Source organism: Xenopus laevis, chromosome 9_10S, assembly GCF_017654675.1.
Source record: "Xenopus laevis strain J_2021 chromosome 9_10S, Xenopus_laevis_v10.1, whole genome shotgun sequence".
NCBI classification, from domain to species: Eukaryota; Metazoa; Chordata; class Amphibia; order Anura; family Pipidae; genus Xenopus; species Xenopus laevis.
The window spans coordinates 84524105-84543940 of NC_054388.1; the positions used below are offsets into that span (position 1 = coordinate 84524105).

The window sequence follows — 19836 nt, forward strand, 5'->3', positions numbered from 1 at the left end:
AATATCTGGAAAGTCAATGAGGACTGTATTACTTGCTATCAGGAGGCAACTCAGTCTTCTGACAACAAATAATCTATATTAATTAACAAATGCCTCATGATTTGATGTGCTGATGCCTATTTGGCGAGTCTAACCAACCTCTATTCATATGCTATATTGTTTATGATTTCTCCTTACTTTAGAATTTAATGATTGTTCACTCATTGCTACTTTCATCTTGGTTCAACATCCCTTGCTGGCCCAGAGCTTGCCCACTGCATACTTCAGAGCATCAAACTATAGAATGTTACAGCTGCTAAAATAGAAAATAATTACTTCATTACCCAGTATACCAGGGCTATAAATACATATTCACTGGCATGTGTTTGATTATTTTAATATTTGATAATATGTTCATAGAGGTAAATGTACAAATAAGATTTAAAAATAATAATATAAATTACATGCATGTTAATATAGCAAAGAAAAAAATATTTATGTACCAATACAAATTTAGAAACTAAAACAGAACCTTATAACTGGATGTAAATGTAATTTCCCAGAACACAATACCTTTCAACTCTTGTGAGTTACTGGAACAATGGTTTGTACCATCTTGTATGTAAATTTGTTGTCAGGTAGATAATATATAGCAATTGTGTGCACACTGTGGATCTTAAAATGACTTGTCAAAAGGAACTGACTGAATGCTATTGAACTTTCTAGATTCTTTGTTATTAGAAAGGCTTTAGGGGCATGCAGAGGGAGGGAAATCAATATATACACAGTGTGTGTGATGAACTACTTCTAAATCATGAATTCCTTGAGGATCTTCATTTAACCCTATATGTTCTGAAGGTTTCTTTCATCAAATGGCCTGTTTATTGGAAAATCACATAAAAAACAAATGGATAAAAAACAATGCTACTTTAGAATGCATAAAAAAGGGTTTCTAGGCCTTGCTTACAATTGGTATGGGTTCAAGTACTGGACCCAGAATGGGAGGACTTGTGCCAATACCATTGGTAGTTCCAAGAGGAATCTGTACATTTGGCTAGATACAAATAACACACAATTTGGGATGCTCACCTCCCATGCAACCTACAGAATAATAGACAACTCTTTGCAACTACATAGTAGAAGTATAAAGAACTATGCCTTACAACACAATATAAAGAACAAGGCAGGTAGGTTCTTTTTCACTTTGTTCTTCAAACAATGACCTAATATTTTACACCTAATTCAAAATGTACAGCCAAAAAATAATTATGCTGAAACTACAATTTTATTCTTATTGTTGCTTTTTATAACTTTTATTTCTATTCAGGCCCTCTCCAATTCATCTTCCAGTTTCTCATTCAAACTACTGGATTTTTACTAGGGTAAATAGTTCTAAATCCTCAAAAAATATGAAAAGAAACCTCAAAATGTCTCAGAATTTCACATTAATGTCATACTAAAAGATAATGAGATAATGGGAATTATCTTATTTAGAAAACAATGCATACTTTTTAAATGATTTGCCTTTTCTTTGTAATGAAAACGCATTCGTTTGTACTTGATGTCAGATAAACCAGCATCAATACTGTGCATGTTTTATGAAAACATTCCCATTGTCTTTTTATCTTAGAAACCCAAATTCCAAACATTTCAAATAATAGATTCCATACCTTTACAGAGGATCAGATGTGCATGAACATCCTAAGGGATATGTAATTAAAATGGTAATCACAAAAATGGTCAAACTAAACAAAAAAGATAAATAAATACTTTTGTTGTGGAACTTCAAGAAACGGAGACCACTTGGTCAGGAGTTCAGTGGGTTCTGAACTCACAAAGAGTCAGAACCTCCAAACAAAGAGTCAGAACCCCCAAACAAAGAATTCACAGAGTTTTTATAAACTTGGTAACCTATAAAATAAGAACTTATGTGAATAAAAGGGCATTAACAATACAAGGACATATTTCTTCACAGCACAGAAAAACAAAAAATGGTTCTTGCTTAAAGTCAAGGTACTGTAGTAGTACCAAGGCTAGTTAGAGAACAAAATCCAGCCAAGTCGGGGGAGGAGTGTCCCAGATAGTGATGGGCGAATTTGTCCCGTTTTGCCTCGCAAATTTCCCATGAAATTCACTGGCGACATTTGATGCACATTAAAGTCAATGAGCATCCGTTTACAAATTTATTCACCAGTGGCAAAATGCGGAAAATCACTGAAATTCGCGCCATCACTAGTCACTGGGGAATCTGCATAGGGATGTCGCGGACTGTTCGCCGGCGAACTTGTTCGCGCGAACATCGGCTGTTAACGTCCGCCGCAAGTTCGCGAACGTCGCGCGACGATTAAAATCCTTCGATCGTTCGAATCGAACGATTTTCGGATGTTCGAAGTTCGCAAACTGTTCGCGAACTGTCCGCATTTTTTGCCGGTGTTCGCGAACGGCGTTCGCGAACACATTATCGGCGGTTCGCTACATCCCTAAATCTGCATACAAAGACTTTTGTTCATTCTCAGTTTGCATCATTGTTGTTGGACAAAAAAGGTATAAAATAATTTTGCAAAATTTTGGCGCATTTTATTACATATTTTTTATAACTGGTCATTATTAGTAGGTTGCACTAGCATTAGCATCGCTTTTTTAAAATTGATGGAGGGAAAGCACATTGCATGGGGACTATCTGCTCTATTTTTGTTAGACTGGATATGTAAAAGAATTTCTCTGTACACTGTTTAGTAATAGTTTAGAATATCCAGGAAAGTACTGATTTATACAAAGTGGATGTTTTATACATATTTTGTTTACCCTAAGCTTGTGGTGTGATTTGTTTTACTTGGGGTTGCTAGTTCAACTGTACTAGTTCCAACATTGGAATCCAAATACAAAGATGATTAACTGATTTATCCAGCTTTAGTCATAACAGGTCAAGCTGATATACTTATAGATGTCTAACTTTTTCAAACTTCCTGCACGTTATTAAAAATGGATTGGATCTCCCATGTGGCTTCTCAAAAGTATATTTGATCTGGAAGTGCAAATTGTCGGAAACACATAAGTAAAAAATCCTTCCTTCCATCAAATATAAAAACTGCACAAGCAAAGTAGGATATGGAAAAATATAACTGATATCTTAAGATGCAGTAATCATACTAGTTGTGAAAAGGATTTTCTGTTTATTTACCTGATAAAATGATACTTGCCATCTGGAAATATCTGGGCTCATTTAATAATATAACTTTGACAGGAATCAGGCATTTGCATTCATTAGCCCAACTTTAACTTGACAGATCAAAGCTAATTGCTCATATGTTGCTATGGGTTACAGCATCATGGGCACAATTCAGTTTAATTTGAAGCAGCACTGGTAACTCTGACTTAACATACCTCATTAAAAACACTTATCTAATGCAACTATTTCAGTCAAAATAAAAATACTAAAATACGAATACACAGGAAATACATGCACAAATCTTTACTTCCCTTTGTACCACAAATATTTTAAAAAAACAGTGTGTATTATTAGCTGGAAATAGAATACCATGGCAATGGGGGTTATACCAATTTACTATTCCTAGGTTATCATACCTCCATACCCCAAAGAAAGATGGTAGTGGACAATCAACATGACCCTTGTTTTGTGTAAAGTGAGGTGAACTACAATAATTCTGGGGATGGTGCTTTCCGGCCGTGTGTCCTCCTTGTCAACATACCCATCTTTTAAATTAAGGGGGTTATTTATCAAGGTCCAAAATTATCTCAATATCGGCTGCTACAAACTCCGATCTAACCCACTCGGGTTTGTAACACTTATTTATTATTACATTTTCCTGAAAATTTGCTTTGCGGGAAAAGCTCAGATTTTCACTATTTGTTCGTAAATTTTTCGGAGTTTTCACCTGAAAGCTCAGAAAACATAGTGAAATCGCCCGAAACCCCGACACAACCAAAAATCAATGGGACTGTTCCCATTGACTTTTATGCAACCTCGACAGATTTGAGATGCCATGTTTTTAGATTCGGGCTTTTTAGCCCTTGGGGTTTAATAAATTCCGAAAAATTTGTGATTTTTTTAAATGTCCGATTTTATGAAAAAAAATATCAAAATTTTTTTGGATTTTGGCGAATTTCGGGTATTCAGAGCTTAGTAAATAACCCCCTATGAGTTAGAGATTTGACATTAAGGGGCAGATTTACTAAGCTCGAGTGAATAATTCGAATGGAAAAATATTCGAATTTTGAAGGATTTTTTTGGGTACTTCGACTATCGAATTGGCCGAATTCGATCGAATCGAATGAGGATTGAGAGTGCACTCAAAAAGTAAATATGGACATCAAAATAAAAAAATAATCCTGATGCCCTGAAAATATTTAAAAAGATGCTAATTTTCCTTTGAGGGCTTAGTTGCTGACCTACCAGGAAACATATATAATGACACTATGGGGCTGATTCACTATGGGTCGAATATCGAGGGTTAATTAACCCTCGATATTCGACTAGGAATTAAAATCCTTCAACTTCGAATATCGAAGTCGAAGGATTTAGCGCAAATACTGCGATCGTACAATCAAAGGATTATTCCTTCGATCAAACGATTAAATCCTTCGAATCGAAGGAATATCCTTCGATCAAAACAACTTAGAAAAGCCTATGGGGACCTTCCCCATAGGCTAACATTGACTTCGGTAGCTTTTAGCTGCCGAAGTAGGGGACAGTACTTCGACTATCGAATGGTCGAATAGTCGAACGATTTTTAGTTCGAATCCTTCGATTCGGAGTCGTAGTCGAAGGTCGAAGTAGCCCATTCGATGGTCGAAGTAGCCCAAAAAATACTTTGAAATTCGAAGTTTTTTTACTTCGAATCCTTCACTCGAATTTAGTGAATTGGCCCCTTTGATTACAATAAAAATGCTCATATTGAATCATTAACAGGTTTCTTTCAATAATGCTTCTGATCTTCTAATACTGGGGTAAACAATGGAATTAAATGGCAATTCCCATAAATTAATATTTAAAATCAGTTGTCAGGCTGAATTAAGATGTATCCACTGCTTGTCAATGAGCAGCATTAGGTTATTTACTTATGACTTAAAGGAAAACTATACCCCCAAATGAATATTTAAGCAACAGATATTTTATATCAAATTAATTGGCATATTAAAGAATCTTAAAAAATTGGTAAGTAAATATTGCCCTTTTACATCTCTTGCCTTGAACCACCATTTTGTGATGGTCTGTGTGCTGCCTCAGAGATCATCTGACCAGAAATACTACAACTCTAACTGTAAAAGGAAGAAGAATCCTAGGATCCCAGGGGGCGACCCTTATTTTTTAGAATGAAAATTTTCTATTTATGATTATCAAAAGGCACATACTACTAAAAAGGTATATTATTATTAAAATGGTTTATTTACATGTGGGAGGGTTTTACATATGAGCTGTTTTATGCAATATGTTTTTTAGAGACCCACCTTGTTTGGGGGGGTATAGTTTTCCTTTAAGCACAAGGTTGTACACAATTTGTTTAATAAATAATAACGGAAATGATAGATGTAATTGTAGATAGTTTCGCTTAGCCGAAAAAATTACGCCCATAGACTTGTATGGCGGCGTGCGTCAAAAAAAAAAAAGACAACTTCGCCGCGCGGCAAAAGATTTATAACGCCCATAGACTTTAATGGGCATCTGCGACATTTCCCCAGCGGCTAATTTTTGGCGAAGCGAAATGGGTCAAATTCGCCCATCCCTAATAGATAGACATTATAACTGATGACATCACTAAGCACTGTTTATAAGGATATCTTTTACATGATATTAATGGCTCTTGTTTATTATATAGTGGATAATGCACACCCTAATGTAATTTATAAATATTAAAAGTTATTGAGGAGTTACATGACCATATAAAAGCATGAGGCTGACGGACGAGTGTTTTTATACAGGTCACGTAACTCCGAGGTGACTTCCAATATCTTTGTAAATTTCAGTAGGGGGTGCATAATTCATTATAATCTACAGTGTTTCTATGTGCAGAGTCTTCAAGGAGTTCTCTGTGTCTGCTCTATGTTAGTCTACACTTTGGTTCCCCTTGTGGTTTTTCATTCTATTTATATAATACCATATATAATATAATACCATATTCTGAGATTCTTGTCATCAGCTTTCTTGTAAATAGTCCAGTACTGTAGTATTTAAAGTATCTCGCAGATTTTTTTTTCTGAATAATGAATCCCATTCCTGCTGTTGTAAATTATCAGCACAATTGGTTTTAGTCCTTGAGATAAGATATAACTGCTTTATGAGAGCATATTGTATTCTGCCCTGTCACAATTACAATTTCTTTTGTTTTGTCTGCCATTTAAATAATACATTTTATTACCATGGCAAATGTTGCAGTGCGTGTATGCCTGACTGTGGTGCCTAATTAACTGATGATAACAAGGCAGAATTGCCCTCTTCCCTTTTGTAAGCAATCATATACATGACAGTTCTTTTATTCTTCCTCAAAATTGACTTGCTCTCCTGACCCTTAAACAGTTCCTGTTTTGTGTGTTTTACCTCTGATGTCTTTGCAAGACTGTTAATTTTCTGTGGCACATCCTATCTGCTTGTAATTAACAGACTGAAATCTAAATCTAAAAATCTAGATTCTGGACTCACTGATGCCTAAATGAGCAACATTTTTTTGAGTAACCATCTTCCTAAATAAATTAATATGCCACATTTGTTAATAATTTATGTACTTATCTATCAGCCTTTAATTCATTTAATTCACTTAATTCTTTAATAAATGTAGATTTTTTTATCTAATTTGGGTTAAAGGGCTCCCACTTAAAGCATATATAAATAATATTTGTTTTGCAGCAAATGGAGCTGGACCAAAATATTAAATAGTTGCATAAAACAATAGACCCATAATTCTAAGAAAAACATTTTGTCACCTGAAGCTGAAAAAACACCCCTAGCTTCCAGATGGAAGAAGCAGTGTATAGTGAATAAAGTACCCCCTCTTGTAAAATATAAGGATATTATAAGTTACCAAGGAGTTTCATGACCTTATGGCCAAAGGCTGAGTGTTTTTATATAGGTCATGGAACTCCGAGGTAACTTATAATTGCCTCATATTTTGCAACTGGGGGGACTTTATTTATTATAATACACAAGTTTCAGTGAGTCATGTGACAGAAATGACATCAGAACTCACCGTTTATAACTGATAACATTAGAACTCACCGTTTATAAGGATATAATTTACAGGATATTCGTGGCTTTTGTGTATTATATGCATTTACAGTACTCACATTGTGATTTGTGTTACTGCCAGTGGAAAGGAAACTAGAGACTATTGTCACCCACTGCAACCCAGATTTATGGCAAGGGAAAAATGTTTCCACGTGTCATTGCCCTATCTGTTAGTGACTCACAACATGTTAGTATGGGAAATCACAAATAAGCTATTTAAAATGTAATTATTATTATGATTAGACAGTCATAAAGAATTTTTAAACAGATTTGCAAAATATTCCCTTTAGTTAAAGGGGAACTATCGCAAAAATGAAAATTTAATATAAGCTTCAGCAAACTGAAATAAGAAGTTTCCTAAATATAATCGATTTAAACAGTTTCTGAAATAATCAAGTTTATCTTCACTATTCCTCTCTCAGCATCTGTTTCTTTTCATTCGCTCGTCATGCAAGAGTTGGGTGTCAGATATTCATTGACAGTTAGATCCAATATATCTTATAGAGGGCTCCTTTTGCCTAGAAGATGTATTAGAGCTCACTCTATTAAAATCACCAGAAATCCTGTCTCTCTACATGCAGGATTTGTGCAAAATGCAGTTATTTTGTTAGATTTTTTTTGTACTGGAATCGGTTATTTGAGTGAGCTCTAATTCATCTGCTGGGAAAGGAAGCCCCCCCCCATAAGATATATTGGATCTGTTAATGAATCTGTCACCAAACTGCTGCAAGAAGTCAGAATGAAGAAAAACAGATGCTGAGAGAAGGATAGTGAAGATAAACTTGTTTATTCAGAAATTATACATAATATTTAATGGTTTGTATTTAGCTAGTTTATTTCAGTATGATGAAGCTTATATTAACTTTTCATTTTCGCAATAGTTCCCCTTTTAGTGAATGTTATAACACTATTAGTTACCCTTTCAAGAAAATTTGTGACAGGCATGACTGATGAAGGCATATGCATTACGTATTACTGTAAATTCTCTGATGTTTCATTGCAATAGCGGTTTTATAAGGATTTTCACATGTGGCAGCCTTAAAACTCTATAGACCATAAAAACTTAAATAAGCATGCAATTTAAAGGGTACAGTATGTATAGCATATAAGTGCATTTTTTTATTCTTACTGTTAAAACGATAAACAATCAAGATTCCTCTGCTGCCTCAGACACTCTCAGCCAGCCCCTGCTTTGGTTCCAGAATAATCGCATTGTCCTTTGGTTACTGCTAAGTTGCATGGGATTGTTATTTTCCAGGTGACATAAGGTGCAAATATTGCTACAGCTCTTATCACCTTTTGTAACCAGTCAGCAGGTAGCAATTACCTGATTACCTTTTTCAAAAGCAAAGTTGCTATGGGTTACTGCATCTGGAAAAATTTGTGCCTTTTATTACATGTGGTGGAAAGAATGTGAGTAAAAAATTTTCATTGAATAACACTTTCCTCTGTATAATGGCCAAAAAAATTGGCGGTGATAAAATTATTACAGCCACTTCCCATAATAAACTGTGGGGAATACTATGTCATCCCAAAACATGTTCAAAGCAAAGTGAGTGCATGCTGATATTTGAGCTATTGTGACTTTGGATGTATCTCTCCCTTACATTATAATAGAAAACAGTTGCATTGATTAATCATATTTTAATTGCACCCTTTTTAACTAGGAGTATTTAAGAATGTACAGTAAATTATGCTATTGTCAAAAAGGTTTTTGAATTTCCTAGTCTCCCGCCCCCTCCTTTTCACTCATAGCAAGGTTAAAGTTATGTAAGATCATTACATTCATTCAGTAAAAGTTCCAAAAACATTTAGGACCATGAATTCCTCCTAAATTAGGCATTTTCTAGGCAAATGCAATCATCTTTTTAGTAACCCCCTTAAGTGATAAGACAAACGCTTAGGAAAAAAAATAACATTTTAAAAAAAATACATATTGCACATACAATTCACACAAAAAGTTTTTAAGGCGTACACCAGGTACCACGATTCATTGCTCTAAAACATCAAAAAAAGCTTAAAACTGTTTATTGTGTGGAATAAATGCTTAAAGGAACATTTCCTGTTTCATGTCTACTTTTATGGGGTACCTGGAAAGTCAATATCGAATTCACATATACTGTATGTGATAATATCGACATATTTGTCTATTTAGTTTGGCAACAGCACATTCATCAAAGCATAGATTTAAGAATGCTTGTCTAATTTGATTTTAATAGTCAAAAAATGATTTATAAATAGTGATGGGCAAATTCGCGGGGTTCGCCGCCGGCGAATAAATTCACGAAACGGACCGTGAAAATTCGCTGGCGAAAGTGTGCCGGTTTTAAAAAAACGGATGCCGGCGTCCAAACAAACGGACGCCGGCGTCAAAAACAAGATGCAAATTCGCCCATCACTATTTGTAAAGCATCCCCACTTTATAGCCCATTTAAGTCCAATTAAACTGTAAAGACACTAAGGCTAAATAAAGTTACAGAACAATGAAAAACTGGTTCAGTTCTGAGAGAGATATATGGTCTGAGACTTTTTGTTAATAATGTGAGCTTTTATAGAAAAAAAATAAACTTTCTTTACTACAATTCACAATCTTTTCCATTAATGTAATTCCATCATTCATGAAATATAGAAATTAAATATACACTCATGAAAATATGAGTCTGTAAACATTATCTTTGTAAATAAACACATTGTGCGTTATTAAGGTATGGAAAATATGCAATTCAATAAATACAAAACTTGAACAATTCTTGTTTATCATATTAGACCATGGGGCAAATTTACTGAGCTTCGTAGTTGCGCCAGCGTCCGCTTCGCCACACTTCGCCAGGCGTATTTTTGCTAGTGCTACGCAAATTCACTAAAATCCGAAGTTGCGCTCAGGGGAAGTGTAAGGTTGCGAAGTTGCGCTAGCGTTAATTTGCCAAGCAAAGCGAAGTTACGCTAGCGATGCTTAATTTGCATACGGTGCCAAATTCAAGTTACAATGGAGGTAGATGTAGCAGCACTACACAAGCCTGGGAAACCTTCAAAACAGCAAATTAAATTTTTATTTTGCCCTACACATGTGCCCACTGTATAGTTAAGTTGCCATGAGTTAGGAAATGTAGTGGGGACAGAGGGTAGCCCCTAAAATTTTTTCGATCTTTTTCAGCCTATCACGCATAAAAAATTAAAAAAGAGTTTTGTGGGACTTGGAAAATTTTTTAACTTTTTTTGAAGCAATCCCTATCTACTAGCGTTCAGAAAAATCCGCACGTTAGTGAATTTGTTACGTCTGTTGCGCAAATTCGCCAGGCGTAAGGGTGTGAAGTAAAACTAGTGAATTTACGCCAGTGTCCGTTAGTGAACCGGCGAATAAACGAAAACGAAACGAAAATTAACACTAGCGTTAGGCGCTTTGTCGTTTTGTGAATTTGCCCCTATGAGTTTTGTTTGAATTGCAGGAATTATGAGAAGTCCAAAGGAAAAGAGTTTAAGAGGAAGGTTTGTAGATTCTGCAATAAAACAGGGCCAAAGGAGCATCTTTCCTAAAGGACTAGAATAATGATAGACTTGTCTAAATCAATATACCCCTTGTCAGCCTTATTTCTGATGTTTGAATCAGCTCAGGCCTCTTCTGCAAGAGCTTTCCGAAGGAATATTGAATTATTTATTATTTGTATCTTTTTTTCCCCTCTTTCTGATGATATTCCACTATTTTTCCGGTTTAGTGAAATGTATTTTTATGCTGCCAGGTTTTATGTTATCTGTTCTTTGATAAATAGCAGTGATTGGTAGAAATTCAGAAGTTGGGTAAAATATACAGATTGAATTACTTCAAGTGTGATTCTCATTTAATTTTTTATATCAGCCTTCTTTACATACAAAAGCTTTTCTCCATAGTTTATGGTGGAATACTGTGTGAACTATCCTCATACTTAAGTGTCAGTCTATTCCTCTAAACATTTCTGAACATAGTTAGGATAAAGCCCAACTACAGTATATTGGAAAATCCTTAAAAAAACGTTAGTGTAATTGTATTTTTATCTGTGTGAATCAATATTTGATAACACCCACATATTTCTAATTTAAAGTTTTCTTCTAGTTATGTGAAAGATGTTTACATTTTTTAAAAAAATCTGTGCTGTTTAGATGGTTGAGTTGAATCAGTCTTTGGATAGAAACAGTAGTTCTATGATGTTTTAGAGCTATCTGGCCATGAACAGTTTTATAGAGCTATCTCCTGAACATGTACAAAGGGAATATGCCTAACTGGGAACATCATTTTCCCCCAGGGCCGGATTTACATAGTGGGCGCCCGTAGGCCCACTGCCGTTCGTTGCCCCTGTCCCCTCTGCTTAATGGGGATTGGTGCACGGGAAATTTTAAAAATGATTGTATCTCCAGCGCATCCCTAGTGTTGTTGAACTAATATGGGTGTGGTTGGCAGCATGCCGCCCCCTAAAATCCAGCTGCCCTAGGCCTGGGCCTTGGTGGCATTTCCATAAATCTGGGCCTGTTTTCTCCTCTGTGGCCATGAATAATATTTAGAATGTCATGTTCTGTTATGCATTCTTAGTTCCTGCATATATCTATGGATAGTGCACATTAATCTGAGTTTTTTGATAATATATGTTATAATATATGTTATTTTTATTACAGAACTACTATCTTGCTTTATTTAAAAAAAGTTCGCTATCAAGATTTTTTTTACCATTATATTGCCCACATTGCACTTTTGAGTATTTTTGTAATGTGCATTCTTTTAGGTTTCATAATATTAGCAGTTTTTACACCATTACACCATGAATGTCTAACCAGAACGCCCCCGTTGGACTACCTGAGAAAGACAAAAGCTTAATAAACTGAGGCAGGAAGCAATGCCTGATGCTTATCTGCTCAAAAACTTAATTCGCTATTGTTCCTGTCACATTGAACAACTGAACTGAGCTGGGAAGCATCAGGTGATGCTTCCCGCTTCAATAAATTATGCTTCTGCTGTTCTGCCTAGCCCTTGCTAGGCAATGAGGATCTTACTGCAGACTTTGGCATTCATAGGGTACTTATACTGCACTTAAATGGTTTTCAGGTTTCAGTTTATAAGTATGTTCTCAGTTGTTTTTATCCAGCAGCTATGTTAAAAGTCAAAAGGCACAATTTAGTTCTCTGAAAAACAATAAAAAACATTTTTACTGTAAAAAAGAAGAATGTTGTTAAAGTTAATTTAAAATGTGCAGTTGTGATTACTGTATTGGAACATTCTTTATGTGTACATTTTTAAAGTCTGCTTAATGTAAGAACTTTTATTACAGCCATAACATTTGCAAACTTTCGTCCACTTGCATACAGGGGTCAACAAACACATTCCAGGTTAACAAAAGTTATATTAAATTCAAGCAAAGGAAAGAAAAATTGTTTGCACAAAGAAATAATCATTGGCATTGCAAATATTTTTCCATGATTTACTTTTATTACATTCCCTATAGAGTTTTAGGTTACTTAATGCTTTGATAGAATTGTAATTCTTGTTGATAATGCGGAGACTAGTATAGATCAGAGTTCATTATAAAATCTTACCAATGTGTAAGAAAATGAGTAACACTTTATCAACTTATCGTTATCATAATAAGATTGTGCCATTATCAGTGCTCAAATCTCTATCACTTCAGCTAGATGGTTGCTGTAACTGTAACCCTGTTGTTTAACAATTATTCTCCTACTTATCCAACTGAGTTTCTTGATTGTTGACAACAGTCACAGGGAGCACATGTCCGTTCTGTTTGATTCAAAAGCATACAGTATATCTCATGTACCATGCAGGGTCATGCTGATTCAGCCTTGCAGTACTTTGGATATGGTGAGAAGAGGATTACTTATCAAAGTGTTACAGCTGCAAAAATGTATATACTGTACGTAAACATAGGGTGATCCATTTCAAATCTGCAAGAGTTTGATTCAGGATTGTGGTCCAAATTCACAAGGAATACTGCTGGACATTTGTAGAGGTTAAACTGTGTAAAAAAAACAGCAATCAAATTTTAATCGCCAGACATAACAATGTTAAAAAAATGTATTTTTAATTAACTGCTTATCAATTTTATTGTACATAGGGGTGAAATATTTTGCTGCTTTTCACTGACAAAAAAAAAGTGTGTAAAAATGCCACTTGACAATGCATTTGGCAAATGTTTTGCCATTTCACACATTTTTGGCGATGGGAAATGGGTCAGATAGGCCCATCACTAATTGGAAATATTTTCAGCAGTTTCTTGAAAAGGCTGTGTCAAAAATATGGTCATCCATAGTCACGTTTACATTTTTACCAGTTTATTCAAATTGAAAATACAAGCTAAACTTCACAAATTCTATTTAGCCTCCAAGTGTTATAAAGCAGCAATCATAAGGCAAAATTGGAATGAGGACTGTCTCTGTAAAGGTAAGTATAGTTCAGCTTAAACAAGTTGCCATTGGCTGACACAGGATATGTTCTTATATGTTAAGCAAAATTAATGTGAACAAAGAAATGACATTATACACCCTTGAGTGATTGAGTTTAATTTAGGTTAACCTGGCCACTTTTTCCTTAAACTCTCCTTTATCTGGCATAGTACCAATTGACTGGAAAATTACGTCCTCAAGATTATGTTATGGAGAATGGCATTACAAGCAGTAATTATCCTGGCTTTCAGATTTATGAAGAACATATCATATCAAACAAATTTAATAGCTTTTTATGCTTAAGTAGGATCCTGGGCAGTGGTAGGCATAAAATACGGGGAGGCCTATTTACCAATTTTTGAGATTGACTCTAGCAAATTGTTTTCTTGAATGCTAGCTTATTTAAGAAAAAAACATGATAGAATATTCACACTTGCATCTACTGGTGGAAAAGCACAGTTTTTTCTGGTGACTTTTCGGGGTTATTTATTTTATAAGTCAGAATGTCAAAAATTCTAGTTTTATTTTACTATAAAATCTGGATTTTTAGTGGATAATTTTTTGAGATTTATTCAGAATCTGAAAATCCAGCATCTCAGACCTGCTGAGTTTGTATATAAGTCAGTGGGAGAGGTCCCTACCCTGTTACCCTGTTTGAAAGTTTCTGAGGTCTGCGCTGAAATTAGTGGGAAAATCTGACTATTTCAGACTTTTTGGGCAAAATTTCAAAAAATTTAGGCTTTTCAAGAAAAAGCCCTAAAAATTTTGTGATTTGGGAAAAAAAACTGTAAAAAAATGGACAATTTGGGTTTCCGCTTGATTTTATCTAAATTTGTCCCCGATCTGATTAAATTGTGTTTTTTAATAATAAATAAGGACCAATTGTGGATTTTAGTTTGTTGGGACTTTTTTTATTTAAATTTGGATTTTGATAACTAAGGCCCTTCAAGTTGGCCAATTACGTCAAAGTCATCCCATATCTGGCCAGTCAAATGCTCAATTTTCATCTGATTAATTAAGAATTCTATTGCTTCATTATACATTTTACAAAGGGACTAGGTTTTACCTGCAACTTACTTGCTGCTTTCAAAGTAAAACTCCCAAACTTAGCTGCCCTTTTATTACACACCAGTGGGATCACCTGACTATAGCTGGGAAGGGTGGGAGCTACAACATGGAGCTGGTCACTGCTCCTGTATAACTTTGACAAACAAAAAGTTGTGCTCACCACTAATTTTGAAAATTACAATGTTCTGGTCTTCCGCTCTTTAGCAGCCACATTTGGCTTTGGGTGGAGGCCTCTGCTACTCAGATGCAGCCAGGGTGAACAAGGGAGAGAGTTCTGGGCAAGCAGGGGTTACCAAACATATATGGATAGGACAGGGGAGCAGTAACAATCGGAAACAGAATAGTGGTCAAAAGCAGGCAGAGGTCAATTCAGGCAGCAAGATGGCGGAGTCAGGGACAGGCAGGGGTCAAACACAGAATACCAGCACAAGAAATAATATAGAAATCACCCAGGAACCAGAAAGAACCTTTACATTGAACAACCAGAAATTGACAGAGTGCCTTTTAAATATTTTAATTGTTGCGCCTCTGTGTGATGATGTTACGCGGCGCTCTTGGTAAAGCCAAAATTAGACAATGGCTGTGCAACCCGGAAGTGACAGAAGACTACACAAGAGCAGGCAGTGAGTGTGCCCGCTATCGAGGCGGTGGGCATCTCCACCGCCTGCCAGATATATCTATTTGTCAATATTCAAATGAAGTAAAACAGAGTGGTCTGTGGCCTAAATTTGGTATAGTGTGTAAAAGGAGATGCAGTTGCATTGAACCAGAATTCAAAAGGTTAATAACAACATATATTTGAATGCACGTTTTTAATAAATGCAATGGGTACAACAGGACTTTATTAGTAGTAGGTAAACTTGCCCTAGTGACGTAACCCAACATCATTACAATAGTGATTTTATTTCATTATTCTACCTACAGTAAATAAAGCCCAGTGTTAGTAAATTAACTTGAGTGTTTGTGTTTAAGCCATTACGGTTAAAATACTAGTTTTACATCTATCAAAGGGTTAACACCAGACTTATATAGTTTTCTGATTAAGGCAGAGCAAATCAACAAAAGAGCAATACATATTTACAAATAAAAAAAAACTGTGTTACTTGAAATTTCCACAGCACTCCCCCTCCCCCATTTCCAAATACACACACTAGGGATATCATACTGACAGAATTGGCTTTTTTATCAGCAGCCTGCTAGATTTCATTCACAGACAAAAACCCTCTTGTTTTAGATTCTTTTTCGTATCATGTAGGTGTCTATGCCATACCACCCACACAGTAAAGCAAGTGAGCTGTGAAATATATTCATTGTTAGAATACTGGGGAAATGGAGGCAAGCAATCGGCAGTAATAATGTACGACAGCAATGGGAGGCTGGCAACATTACCTGCATTATTTCGGTTGCTTTTTTCATTACAGGTTTGGGAAATAGGCAGCAATTCGATTATGTCATGATTTGGGATGGAATAGCTTGCCGTTCACTGACCCTGTCACAAGGGTATCAAATGAGAAATCAGCTCAAATAAAGTTTATAGTGCATTAACTGGACAAAAGCATTAAATAGCTTGAGAGCATGCCTTTTCATCTTCCAGGGTATTGTAACTGCTTCACAGATATACCATATTTATACCTAAAGGCAAGAAAGAAGGATTGGCTGTGATGTATAGGAATGAGCACCGTCGGCCAATGATGTCTTCTCCCCTCCCATGCTCATGTGCAAATCTCTGCTCCTCTCTAGATAGTGAAAAACAGCATCATTAATAACACTGAGAGAACCTGCCTGTTGGATTATTAATTTCCCATCCCTCTTTCTTTCTCATGCGCATATCACTCATGTTTTTTTAAACGCTTTCTTCATCTATTTTTTTTTATGGAGCTACAGTACCTAGTAGCCACTAGCACTGTCTCGTGGCAGGCCAACCTCACAAGGGGCATACGTACTTCACAGTGTGGTGAGTGTGTACATTATATTAGCAATGTTAGACAGCCGACAGCACTGGAAAGAAGAAATGTGAAATGCTTGGTCACATTCGCTTTTACAATCAAGTGCTGCTACAGTTGCTAAATAGTGACCTATCAGCAGCAGTTGGCATTGAGCTGCACTGGCACCCTGAAACCTTGCGTAACTAGGTGCAATACATTGGAAATGAGGATTTTAAAGATTTGCTGTTTCTTTTTAATTTGCAATCTGTACACAGTGTTGCTGGGATCTAATATGATTTGTGTGGATTATTTTCTATAAATTTACATTATTTGTAATAATTATACACCAACGCAATATTTGTGCGTGACTACTTAAAGGCCATTTATTTTGATATGCTCTTTATATTGAAGATGGCTTGAATGTAGTAAGAAAATATGTTTTAAAAATAGCTATAATATGTCTTCAAACAATGTGATTCTGATTGGCTGACCAGGTCATGTGCTCAGAGCGAAGTAATATAAGGCATTTGTCACAGACATTGTAAAGAGTAGGGGACTTGGTTTAGCTTTTGATAGTATAGCCAGTTGTTTTAGGAAAAGGAGTATGTGTAAAAGGATCAACCTCTAAAGAAGTATAATTCAGTATAACCTTGGTAAAGTAAATCTTGCTAAACTAAGGGGCCGATTCATCAAGCTCGAGTGAAGGATTCAAAGTAAAAAAACTTCGAATTTCGAAGTGTTTTTTGGGCTACTTCGACCATCGAATGGGCTACTTCGACCTTCGACTACGACTTCGAATCAAAGGATTCGAACTAAAAATCGTTCGACTATTCGACCATTCGATAGTCGAAGTACTGTCTCTTTAAAAAAAACTTCGACCCCCTAGTTCGGCAGATAAAAGCTACCGAAGTCAATGTTAGCCTATGGGGAAGGTCCCCATAGGCTTGCCTAAGTTTTTTTGATCGAAGGATATTCCTTCGATCGTTGGATTAAAATCCTTCGAATCGTTCGATTCGAAGGATTTAATCGTTCGATCAAAGGAATAATCCTTCGATCGTTCGATCGTAGCATTTGCGCTAAATCCTTCTACTTCGATATTCGAAGTCGAAGGATTTCAATTCCTAGTCGAATATCGAGGGTTAATTAACCCTCGATATTCGACCCTTGATGAATCGGCCCCTAAATGTTCTAACTATTTATTTTATTCCATCAAGGTCTAATTAACATAATGTTCTTTATATCATTTTAAATGCTAATTAGGTAAATTAAATATTTATGGCTGAAGGTTGTTGAGGTGCTAAAACAATAAGGTTTACATCAACATTGCAGGATTACATTATTTACAAAGTACTGTATACATTTCATTTGCATTTTGCATATACCCTACTATACTTAACTGCAGATCTGTTAATAATGCAGGAGATCACTTTTTCCCATTGCTATGATTTCACAGTAGCACTTTCCACATGCTCTCACAGTTTCAGTTCTGCTAATGAACCATTAACGGTATCAGAAGCTTTTTTGCAAACTGAAAAAAAACAGGTGCTAATCATCCTTAATTGCTGGGAAAGATATTTTTAACAGACCCATAAACAGATAGTTTGAATGTGGAAGTATCAACGTGTCCGTTGTTTTTCTTGGTTTTCTATCATGATAAATAAGAAACAGGTATGGGACCTATTTTCCAGATTGTGCGGGACCTGGAGTTTTCTGGATAATGGATCTTTCTATAATTTAGATCTTCATACCTAATAGAATCTCATGTAAGCATTAAATAAACCCAGTTGGCTGTATTTGTTTCCAATATGGATTTTTATTTAATTTAGTCAAGTACAAGACATTGTTTTATTGTTACAGAGAAAAAGGAAATCATTTAAAAAAAAAATTGGATTAGTTGGATAAAATGGAGATCGCCTTTCCGTAATTTGAAGCTTTCTGGATAACAGGTTTCCAGATAACAGATCCCATACCTCAACATCAACATTAACTCGATTGGATGCAAAGTTTTAACCTATTTACTGATGTAACTAGAACAGTGTACAGCAATGACTAGTAGTACATCCTAAAAACTATACTTATGGGTCAAAAATAAAATATAATACATTGCTAACTTTGTATTGAGGTATCACAAAATAGAACTAAACCCCACAGATACTTAAAAAGATTTGATAATCTCCCACTATTCCCAAGTATTGTGAGTGTATGGGATAGAAAGTAGTAGTCATTGGGTGCAAGCCATTACTAGTGTCACCAACAGAAAATTCAATATGGGGACAGGGTAATTAAAGAACAACTACATATTATTATATCTGACTACTGTCTCGATACCTATGTATATGACCATGTATGGCCATATGACAGAATTCTAGACCTTTTTCTCCAAAAAGACAACCAGATGTGACTACTATTTTCCACTAGATAAGGGAGCAAAGGGACGCTGGTATAAGTGGTCTTTCCATAATTTGACTATATGAACCTTGTCTACAAAAATGATTTAAATATTAATTAACACAGTGGCATTGTTGTACCTCCTATAAGGATTTATTTTATCTTTGTTGATCAAGTAGAAAGTACTATTTTATTATTTCATTAAAAAAAGGAATCATTTTTAAAATGTTAAATATTTGATTTTAATTGGCTCTATGGGAGATGGCCATCCCGTAATTCAGAAAAATAAGATCAAGATATATAGAAGGAGACATAATTGTAAAATCACACAATAAGGTAATATTACATTTAAATTAATATGAAGGCCTTTTGCTTGGTTTACCTTAGAAAATATCCTTAGAAAAATCAAGCTAAATCAGCAAGTTTTTTTTCTCTTTTTCTTCTTTTGACTGAATTACAGTATGTATTAAAGAAATAGCTGTCATTGATTTAACTCACATTCTTCCACTTAAAGCTTAGCTTCTTAGATGTTGTTTTTACATGCTTATTAAGCTATACAATACAATTCTGTATTAGATACATTGTGTATTGATGTGTTTGTGTGTCTGTGTATGAGAATACACACACACACTCCCACTTTTTTTGTATATAAAGTACCATAAACTAATTTCAGAGAAACATGAGCTTGCAGTGACATAATGATATAATGGTAGCTATGATGGCATAAAAGATTGATATATCTTCAGTGTCTATACACTTAAACAGCAAATCAAGCTCACATATGCACATATTCAAAAGAACAAATAATGTAAATGA

The 19836-nt window shown here is 35.2% G+C and overlaps 1 protein-coding gene across 5 annotated transcripts in view; it reads left to right on the top strand.

The window, feature by feature from the left end:
• Nucleotides 1-19836, top strand: part of LOC121398856 (RNA binding protein fox-1 homolog 1-like) — a 351364-nt gene that overhangs the window by 108816 nt on the left and 222712 nt on the right. The window contains exon 1 of one of the 5 annotated variants that reach the window (XM_041578306.1): nucleotides 16231-16661. The exons of the other annotated variants lie outside the window; for them this stretch is intronic. The gene's annotated coding sequence lies outside the window, so the exon portion shown is untranslated. Of the gene's footprint in view, nucleotides 1-16230; nucleotides 16662-19836 lie in introns of those variants that run through there. 5 annotated transcript variants of the gene reach the window in all.